General features: G+C 38.2%; 1 long non-coding RNA gene across 4 annotated transcripts; it reads left to right on the top strand.

Annotated features, from left to right (window-relative positions):
- Positions 1–14: 14 nt before the first annotated feature.
- On the top strand, positions 15–4,865 carry LOC124376862. 4 transcript variants are annotated; one of them, XR_006923924.1, is made up of 6 exons: positions 15–171; positions 670–769; positions 1,885–2,704; positions 2,792–2,939; positions 3,626–3,718; positions 4,231–4,865. It is a non-coding gene; the product is annotated as an uncharacterized LOC124376862 (long non-coding RNA). The 4 variants fall into 4 exon arrangements; XR_006923925.1 differs by adding an exon at positions 3,303–3,404 and having other exon boundaries at positions 3,626–4,865; XR_006923923.1 differs by having other exon boundaries at positions 3,303–3,718.
- The last annotated feature ends 4,465 nt before the right edge of the window (positions 4,866–9,330 follow it).

The following is a 9,330-nucleotide window of genomic DNA, read 5'->3' as shown; positions in this document are numbered from 1 at the left end:
ATTTTTAGGTGTCCAAATGCAAATGATGGCACAGTGAAGGTGATCGAAAATGGTGTCTCCACAACTGGACGATTCTCATTCAAGATGTTTACATTTGATGATGATGAATCCAAGGTTTTCCTTCACTGCAGCATTCACCTTTGCCTTTTGAGAAATAACAACTGTGCAGTGGTGAGTGAATACACTTCTGATGATTAACATGCACCATGCACGCAAGATAACATGATCTATTAAGATCTGTCGCACACACACTTACACATATTACCTTTCCACTAACAGACAGGTTTGAGGGGTGCCAATACTTACAAAAGATTGAAATATCTATGTCACATAGCAGATGGACCTAATAAAATAAATTAATAAAAAAGTTTACTGTTAACACAAGCAATGCTAAAGACAGGAAATAACATTTACCCACTAGGTTAAAGTCCTAGTCCTATATTTAAATATATCAATCATTTAAATTCTAAAAATGCCTGTAAGGTTTTATAACTTCAATGCCATACTTTAGATTTAATAATCTAACACTAGCATTAGCCCATCGCTTGAGCTGCTGCAGTAACAGAGCTCTTTAATAGCGCAGGAAGAAACTATGTGAAATAAATAAACCTGCTTGTGAACTACAACAAATCGAAATAATACTAAAAACATGTTGTGTGTTTTCTGCAGCATTGCTTCCCTGGAAATCATCGTTCAGGCAGATCTGTGGACGTCCATGATAGGGCCTCAATTTCCATGGGGCCTTTTATTTGGTCCACAAAACGCTGAGGTAAAAATTATTTTTTTGCCATTTTTAAATCCATTAAACTGTAGTGAGAACAGCAGTAAGATTGCATCAGATTCAGTGTGACTAGAAAAAACTGTAAATTATCCAAATGGGAAATGGACAAGATCCCATTTCATTGACAGCCATGTGAAAAAGAAAGTATACCCTCTTTGAAATTTATGGGTAACATATCAGGACGAAAACAAATTCTAGTACTTTTCATATCTTCAAATTAGTTTAAAACAACTTCAGAAAAACAACACAATGAATTAAAAGTGTAAATGAAAGTACAGAAGCAGTCAGCTACTGCTAATGAAGAGCCCTTGATTAATTCCTCACCAGCGAGTGTGACCACCTCTATAAAAGTATTAGTGGTTATCTGCTCTGGAGCATTCAGGTGTGTTTTAGCACAACGCATACTGTAAATACATTTCCAAAAACAAACGAACAAAAAAAACCCCCACATCATTCTACATTGAGGAAGATTAGGCACAAGTGGAAAACGTTCAAACCGATCTTCCCAGGAATGGATGTCGCAGGAAATTTACCCCAAGGTCAGACAATACAATGCTTTTTAGAGATTGCAAAAAATGCTAAGGTTACAGCCAGAACTCTACAGGCCTCACTTAGCAAATTAACTTTAAAAATTAAGTTAGTTCATGACAGTACAATTAGCTATGTAGTTCAAAAGAATGTATACAATTATACAAGTAATTCCCTAAAACCTTAAAATTACACCGTATTTGATAATTCACATCAAACGTGTTGACACCACACAATTCCAGATTATATGGTGATACAGTAAGCTAGGCCAGGTTAACGGTGAGCATACAAGACAGTAAAACAATTGATTGCAACAGCTGCATCACACAACCTACAAGTAATAAATGGACTAATATGTGGCAATAATACAAGCTGTAATTAGTATTTCAAACATACCGTCTATATTTTTACTTGATTTTTGTAAAACAACTTTTTCACATGATTGTATGTAGAATTCACTGAACACCACTGGGCACAGCCACACACTGGAATTTTCACTAAAAGAGATTGAAAAAAAAAATACAAATTTATGTCAAAAAATTATGACAAAAAATTCAACCTTTTTCTGTTAACAGGTCTGTAAAGTCCACAAGGAAATGAAAAGGCATTTTATCGATTTCCTGATTATATGGATGATTCACTGAAGGCAAAACAATTTCCTGCTAATAATTTCTCTGTTAATGCATTTTCAATTAATCATAAAACAATTGTATTACTCCATGAGCGAACCTGTCTTTATAATTGACTTACACATTGGTTTTTATTAATATTAACCATGAGGGGATTTTTGCTGTGAATAAATCAGAAAGTATGTACCCTGAGGAACAGTACAGTTTATACTGACATGCTTTAATGAATAAAATTAGACTGTAAATCAATGTTGTGTGGTTAAATAATCTAAAATGTATTCTTCAGCTCATCAAATAATTCTACTGTAATTCTGAAAATGTTTTCCATGTCTGTGTTGCTCAATAAATTCTCTCTAACTCTCTAACAAATGTTCTATTTATTTTCCATCATCCCCATGCATATCACACACTGTACAATCTAATAGCTGTCATGACTTGCATAGATAAGTTGCCAGTACAAATATGTACTACATAATATTTTTTATAAAGTAACATATAATTGCAGGGTAAAAAAGTACATTTTACTGTTTAATCTGAGTGAAGTTAACATGGCTTAAGTCATGATCACTCGCTAATTTTATTTTGATTCAACCTAATCGGGTTTAAGTTACTATCACATCAGGGCTTCATTTGCTGTCCCGTGCTAAGAGCGAGTATTTTCTAACAAACCCTAAAAGCAACCAGTTCTGCACATGTGCTGTAGAAGTCATCGGACGTCTCGCACCGTGTCAACATATTCACAATTTAAGGATCTCTTCATGTAAAGGTCAGTAATCAAACAAATAATAACTGTGTGTGGATTTGTTCGTTCTACTTGTGTTATAGCTCTATCATTTGTTTCATATTAACTTAGCTAACAAACACTGCACAAGTGGAGCACTCTTCAGAGAGGGAGAAGAGAGACTTCTCTTCTGTGTGGTGTGTTGGGCAGTGACTGTAAGAGTGGACACTGATACGACCACTGAATAGTTTGAGTAGCTGATGACCTTCCAACTGTCTTGGTGAGTTTTTATTTCTTAGCTTAGTGATAGTTTAGTACATTTCTAACACCACTAATGCAGTCGCTAAGATAGTGCTATGCTAACATGGTGTTAATACCTTTTTTACTCATTTTTTCCTACCTTTTTTCTCTTTTTTTCTGTCGACCACTACGCTGATTTTTGTTGAACATAGTGGGGGAAAAATATGACTTTATGATGTAAACTGAGATCCACAGAGCGAAGGTTAACGTTAACTCATCCTGAAACGCTTGAAACACGCTGTGCCTCAAATTTTTCATTTGCACTTCCGCGGGACACAAGAGACCGAGTTTCAAATCCAAAAGTCTAGTCACATGTTCTTTGTGTATTTGCTGTGCATTGCAGGAATATGCAGAGTTCAACAGGATTGCCACCACAAATCTAGAAAACGATTTTTGTTGTTTGAAGGCGTAAGTCTTCTAAAGTGTTTCTTAATGTAATTTTTTGGTAAGCGAGCATAAATACTGTATTTTAAGAAATGGCAAATTGCAGTAGTGTTGAAACACTAGGTCCTTTGTCCCTGATAAACTGTGTACTAGATTTGGATATGACTTCTCTCCACTAAAAAAAAAAACATTTAGATAAAACTCTTTTCATGTACACTTTTGTGTTCATATTGTAACATTGAATATTGTATTATCCTAAACTTAATTTGTTCTTTCCATTAGAAGCCAGATGTGGCAGCACAACGTCCCCTTGTTCTCAGAGGCCTCCCAATACTACTTGGTGACGAGCCGAGTAACTTCTACAACACTGCCTTTGTAAGTTCTTACACAGTTCCAGACAAATAAGAATATGGAATATGTCCCTGTGAGTTCAGTACTAGAAGGGAGCGCAGTGGTGCATTGGGTAGTTCTGGTCACTCACAGCAAGAATGAACTGGGTTCAATCCAGCTAGCTGACAGATGTGGAAGATTGCAGCAGGAATATTTTTGTGTACAGTAAAAATGATCCATGGCCAATGTGTTGATGCAGGAAAATGCAGGTTTGTGTAAAATGATTCCACTGTTTGTTTTTGTCTTGGCCAACCTGTTGGATCTGTCCGGTCCAACAGGCAGGTCACACCAGAAAAACACAGGTGATAATCACAGCAGTCAGGTGATGCTTCTGAGGAATGCTGCAGATGACAGCCGAAATGTAAAAAGTAACACGGTTGTCAAACAAAAAGTAACCGTGAAATTAATGATAAACTAATGAACAAGACTTGAAGGCTGTGTAGGCAGGACAGATAGATAATATTTCACTGTTGTAATGGAGTTTTTGTGTCATACAGGATTCAAACGATAATGAGGGCTGGGCACAGGTGACTGTTGGCTTGCTGACTGGAAGGAGGTATTATGATAGCCAATCTCACGAGCTTACCACAAGCATTTTGCCTTTTGTTTGGCCTGTCTTATGCTCTCCACCTTGAATACCCAAGGGTCATGAGAAACACGTTAAACTTGATCCAGAGAGTGATGCTTAGGCTGGGAGAGAACAAACTCCCAAAACTCCAAACTCTAAAAAATCTCCTGTTGAGTAAGTGAAATAAATGAAGAGTTAGCTTTAGAGTAGAAGTAGTGCTGGTTGATATTGTTGCCATTGTTAAGTCATTATTGCACTACTTTGAAATTATTTGTTTTTGCTATTATTGTGTTGAAAGCAAAAAACACTTGGTGCAGTTACATAGAGGTTTTTAAATGCCTTATGCTCAGACTATTCTGTTAGTATAACTTATATTTAACAATTATTCTTGCAATTGTTCTTGCAATGCCAGTTGCTATTGTCTGCTAAGTCATTATGGCACTTCTTTGAAACAAAGTTTTTATTTTTACTTTAGTTACAGGCCACATTCCTGACTGTTTTAACAGATGCAAATGTTTTAAAGCTGTGGTGTGAAAATTAAAGGGTTGAGAAATAAACCTGTTATAACGCTAACAGGATTGTGTGTTACATGTGTGTTTTTACTTTATACCAATACTCCACTGTATAGGTATAAATTATAGTGAGTCGGCAGGCATTTTTTCATGTTTTAGATACAGACATTCCCTACAAAGTAGACCTTTACTACATGTCTAATTATTAATTACCAAATTCAATGTTTTACTGAATGTTATTATTTAAAGCTAAAACTAGGCCTTTATTTATGTTGCATTAAAAGTGATATTATAGTGCAGTTTGCATGCTTTTATGAAGTAAATCTGAATGCTCTAAAAGTAAATAAAACTAGAAAATCTCATATACAGGAAACTTGTACTTCAGTTAGCCTAACTTGCATAATTGTGTTATTTGGAATACACACAACAGTAAAGTTTACATCATGCAAGTTAGTATACTTTACTGGTACTTCTGAGTAGTCTATACTTACCCAATAGTACACATTAAGGAAATTGCCAAGTACTTTGTACTGGTTTCTCTTATTTACAGTAGCTTGGCTATAAGTATATTCTACTTTGTAAGCATTAGTTACTAGGACACTCAATACCCTTTTTCACTGTACTTATTATTTTAAGTGCAACCCATTTGCATGCTTTTTCAATTAACTACCGTAATTTCCAGACTAATAGGCGCACCCAAATATACAGTGAGAAAAATAAGTATTTGAACACCGTGCTATTTTGCAAGTTCTCCCACTTAGAAATCATGGAGGGTCTGAAATTATCATCGTAGGTGCATGTCCACTGTGAGAGACATAATCTAAAAAAATCACAATGTATGATTTTTTAACTATTTATTTGTATGATACAGCTGCAAATAAGTATTTGAACACCTGAGAAAGTCAATGTTAATATTTGGTACAGTAGCCTTTGTTTGCAATTACAGGCCCACTCCTCCACACAGATCTTCTCTAGTGTTCTGTGTTCTATTCAGAGCTAGTGATCACTAGTGCACCCTACCTTAGTAAGGCTGTATTCTCGGCGCGGTCGGGCGGCGGACTGAGGACAGTCCGGCCCGGTCGACAGCCGCGTCGGAGGCGGAGGGGCCCCGTCCCCTTCAGACCCCACCGCCCCCCCGAAGCGGTCGCGGCGCACCGCCACGGAGGAAATGCGCCCGACAGCAGCCTTGGAAAGTGTATGGCTTAATAGGGAACGTCATTAGGAACACACTTTTAAATACATAAATATCGGTTTGGAACATAAATATCGCTTTTTCCCGTGAAGCAGAGCCCCTCCCCTCCCCCCTCCACCTCACTGCAGCTATTAATAAAGGATAGATAAGATCAAGTCTTTTCTGAAAATGCATAATACCTCTCTATAATTACTATGTTTAATCTGTTTAGTAAGATGCATATTCAGTTTAGTGATTAAATTCTATTGTTTTTTTTCAGTTGTCACTTGTGTTAGTTTTCTAAAAAACAAAAACTAGTTTACTGTATAACATTAATTAAAAATCTACAATTTAATAAAAATAGCCAAGTAAGTGTCTGAAGAATATAAACCAGGGGTGGCCAACCAGTCAGAGACCAACATTTTTTACTGTGTTACCGCAAAGAGCCACATCATACACATGGGCACACATGAACACCACCCATCCCTTCCTCTTACACACACACACACACACACACACACACACTGTCTTACACACACACAAACTCTCAGTTCAACCAAGTCCACAATCAAAAATATAATAATTTACAATAGTGTTTTTCTTTTACTATGCATGTTGCTTAGTGGGACTTCTGGCATTCCAGGTCAGAGTGCATCTGTGATTCAAAAGCCGTGTTAATGTCCGATATTCTGTGTTCAACAGTGTGGCGGGACAGTTGGACGTCTGATACAATGCGTTTTAGTTTGTCGTTTTTAGAAGACAAGATTTCAACAACGTCATTGAGGCATTATTTAACAAACTCCCCTTCATTGTGAGTTTCATCCCCTTTTCAACCCGTGCAATGTTCCAAGCCAAATTTAAAGCTAAATTTTTGGGAAAACTGTATTTGTTTTTCTGCCTGACTTTTCAAAGTGACCAACTTGTGCTTGTGAAGTTCAGTCCCTTTTGGAAATTCCTGGTTGATGTTAGCATGGAGTGAGCTGAAGTGGCGCTGAAGATTTGAAACTTTGAAATGCGCTAATGACGCCTGACATAAGGCAGAATGACGTCATTACGTTCAACATAATAAATATAAACTCTCCCACTCTCTTAAAAACGTCCTGTGTTCGTCTTCATATTTTCCTTTTGCTGTGCATTTTTTCCTGCCATTTTGAGAGCGAACTTGACACAAACTGTTTATTTAAAACTTAAGTAAACAATTTGCATATGAAAGTTTGTGGGTTTTTTTTAAGTGCGTGTTCACTTCGCTTGAGTTCAATACGGTATTTTCGTCAAATACGCATGTGCGTGAGATGAATATACCGCAAAGTTTCCCAGTAGGGGCAAGATCATTTAAGTCTTAAAAATACTGTATTGAACTCAAGCGAGGCGAACACACACACAAAAAAAAAAAAACAACACAAACACAAACTTCGATATGAACGTAAGAGCCGCATGAAACCAGGCAAAGAGCCGCGGGTGGCCACCTCTAATATAAACTATACTCGATTTTAGTATTTTGGTGTGTCGATCTCAAAAGCTGATGAAAAGTATCATGAAAACAGTGCATGTGAATCCAGATCTCTATTTAAAGTGTAATGAACACTACAGTAGTTCTGTGTGATGGACAGAAAAGATTTTTATTTTATATGACTTTTATACACATCACACACACTGTCATTATATTAAATAGAACTTTATGAAATCATAAGTAATTCTTTTTCACATGCACAAATAGTCAATAAATACAGTCTAATACATGAGTTTAACATGGTATGTGTTTATTATTAGATCACCTGTTATAATAAAGAGAAAACAAACATTTAAGGAATCTGTTTAAAATAAAATCATGCATTGTCAATCATTGGGCAAATAACAAACTGAAACACAAATAGTCTTTATTCACACAATCACAAAAAAATAATAACAGCTTGCATTGTTTTGTTATAGTTAAAGTTAATGATGTGTTTTGTTCAGAAAGATCAAAAAGAATTACAATTATTGTTGTTTGTTTCATTCACCTTAGATTTCTTTTCTTCTCTTTTTATCTAATCATTACAGAAAAGCTGACATAACAATGCTGGGAATCCTGTCCACTTCTGTAGTGGCCTCATCATCTCCTACACCACCCTCATCATCCTCATCCTCTCCTACACCACCCTCATCATCCACATCCTCTCCTACACCACCCTCATCCTCTCCTACACCACCCTCATCATCCTCATCCTCTCCTACACCACCCTCATCATCCTCATCCTCTCCTACACCACCCTTATTATCCACATCCTCCTACACCACCCTCATCATCCTCATCCTCTCCGACACCACCCTCATCATCCTCATCATCTCCTACACCACCATCATCCACATCCTCTTCTACACCACCCTCATCATCCTCATCCTCTCCTACACCACCCTCATCATCCACATCCTCCTACACCACCCTCATCATCTCCTACACCAACCTCATCATCCTCATCCTCTCCTACACCACCTCATTATCCTCCTCTCCGACACCACCCTCATCATCTCCTACACCACCCTCACCACCCTCATCATCTCCTACACCACCCTCATCATCCTCATCCTCTCCTACACCACCCTCATGATCCACATCCTCTCTGACACCTCCTCATCATCCTCATCATCTCCTACATCACCCTCATCATCCACATCATCTCCTACACCACTCTCATCATCCTCATCCTCTCCTACACCACCCTCGTCATCCTCATCCTCTCCTACACCACCCTCATCATCTCCTACACCACCCTCATCATCCTCATTCTCTCCTACACCACCCTCATCATCCACATCCTCTCCTACACCATCCTTATCATTATCCTCCTACACCACCCTCATCATCCTCATCCTCTCCTACACCACCATCATCATCCTCATCCTCCTACACCATCATCATTATCCTCTCCTACACCACCCTCATCATTATCCACATCCTCTCCTACACCACCCTCATCATTATCCTCTCCTACACCACCCTCATCATCCTCATCCTCTCCTACACCACCCTCATCATCCACATCCTCTCCTACACCAGCCTCATCATCCACATCCTCTACACCACCCTCATCATCCACATCCTCTCCACACCACCCTCATCATCCTCATCCTCTCTACACCACCCTCATCATTCTTATCCTCTCCTACACCACCCTTATCATCCTCATCCTCATCCTCCTACACCACCCTCATCATCCACATCCTCTCCTACACCACCTCATCATCCTCATCCTCCTACACCACCCTCATCATCCTCATCCTCCTACACCACCCTCATCATCCTCATCCTCTCCTACACCACCCTCATCATCCTCCTCCTTTCCTACACCACCCTCATCATCCTCAT

The sequence above is a fragment of the Silurus meridionalis genome, chromosome 23 (assembly GCF_014805685.1).
Source record: "Silurus meridionalis isolate SWU-2019-XX chromosome 23, ASM1480568v1, whole genome shotgun sequence".
Classification (NCBI taxonomy): domain Eukaryota; kingdom Metazoa; phylum Chordata; class Actinopteri; order Siluriformes; family Siluridae; genus Silurus; species Silurus meridionalis.
The sequence above is the reverse complement of the archived record's forward strand: the minus strand, read 5'-3'. Positions and strand labels throughout refer to the sequence as shown.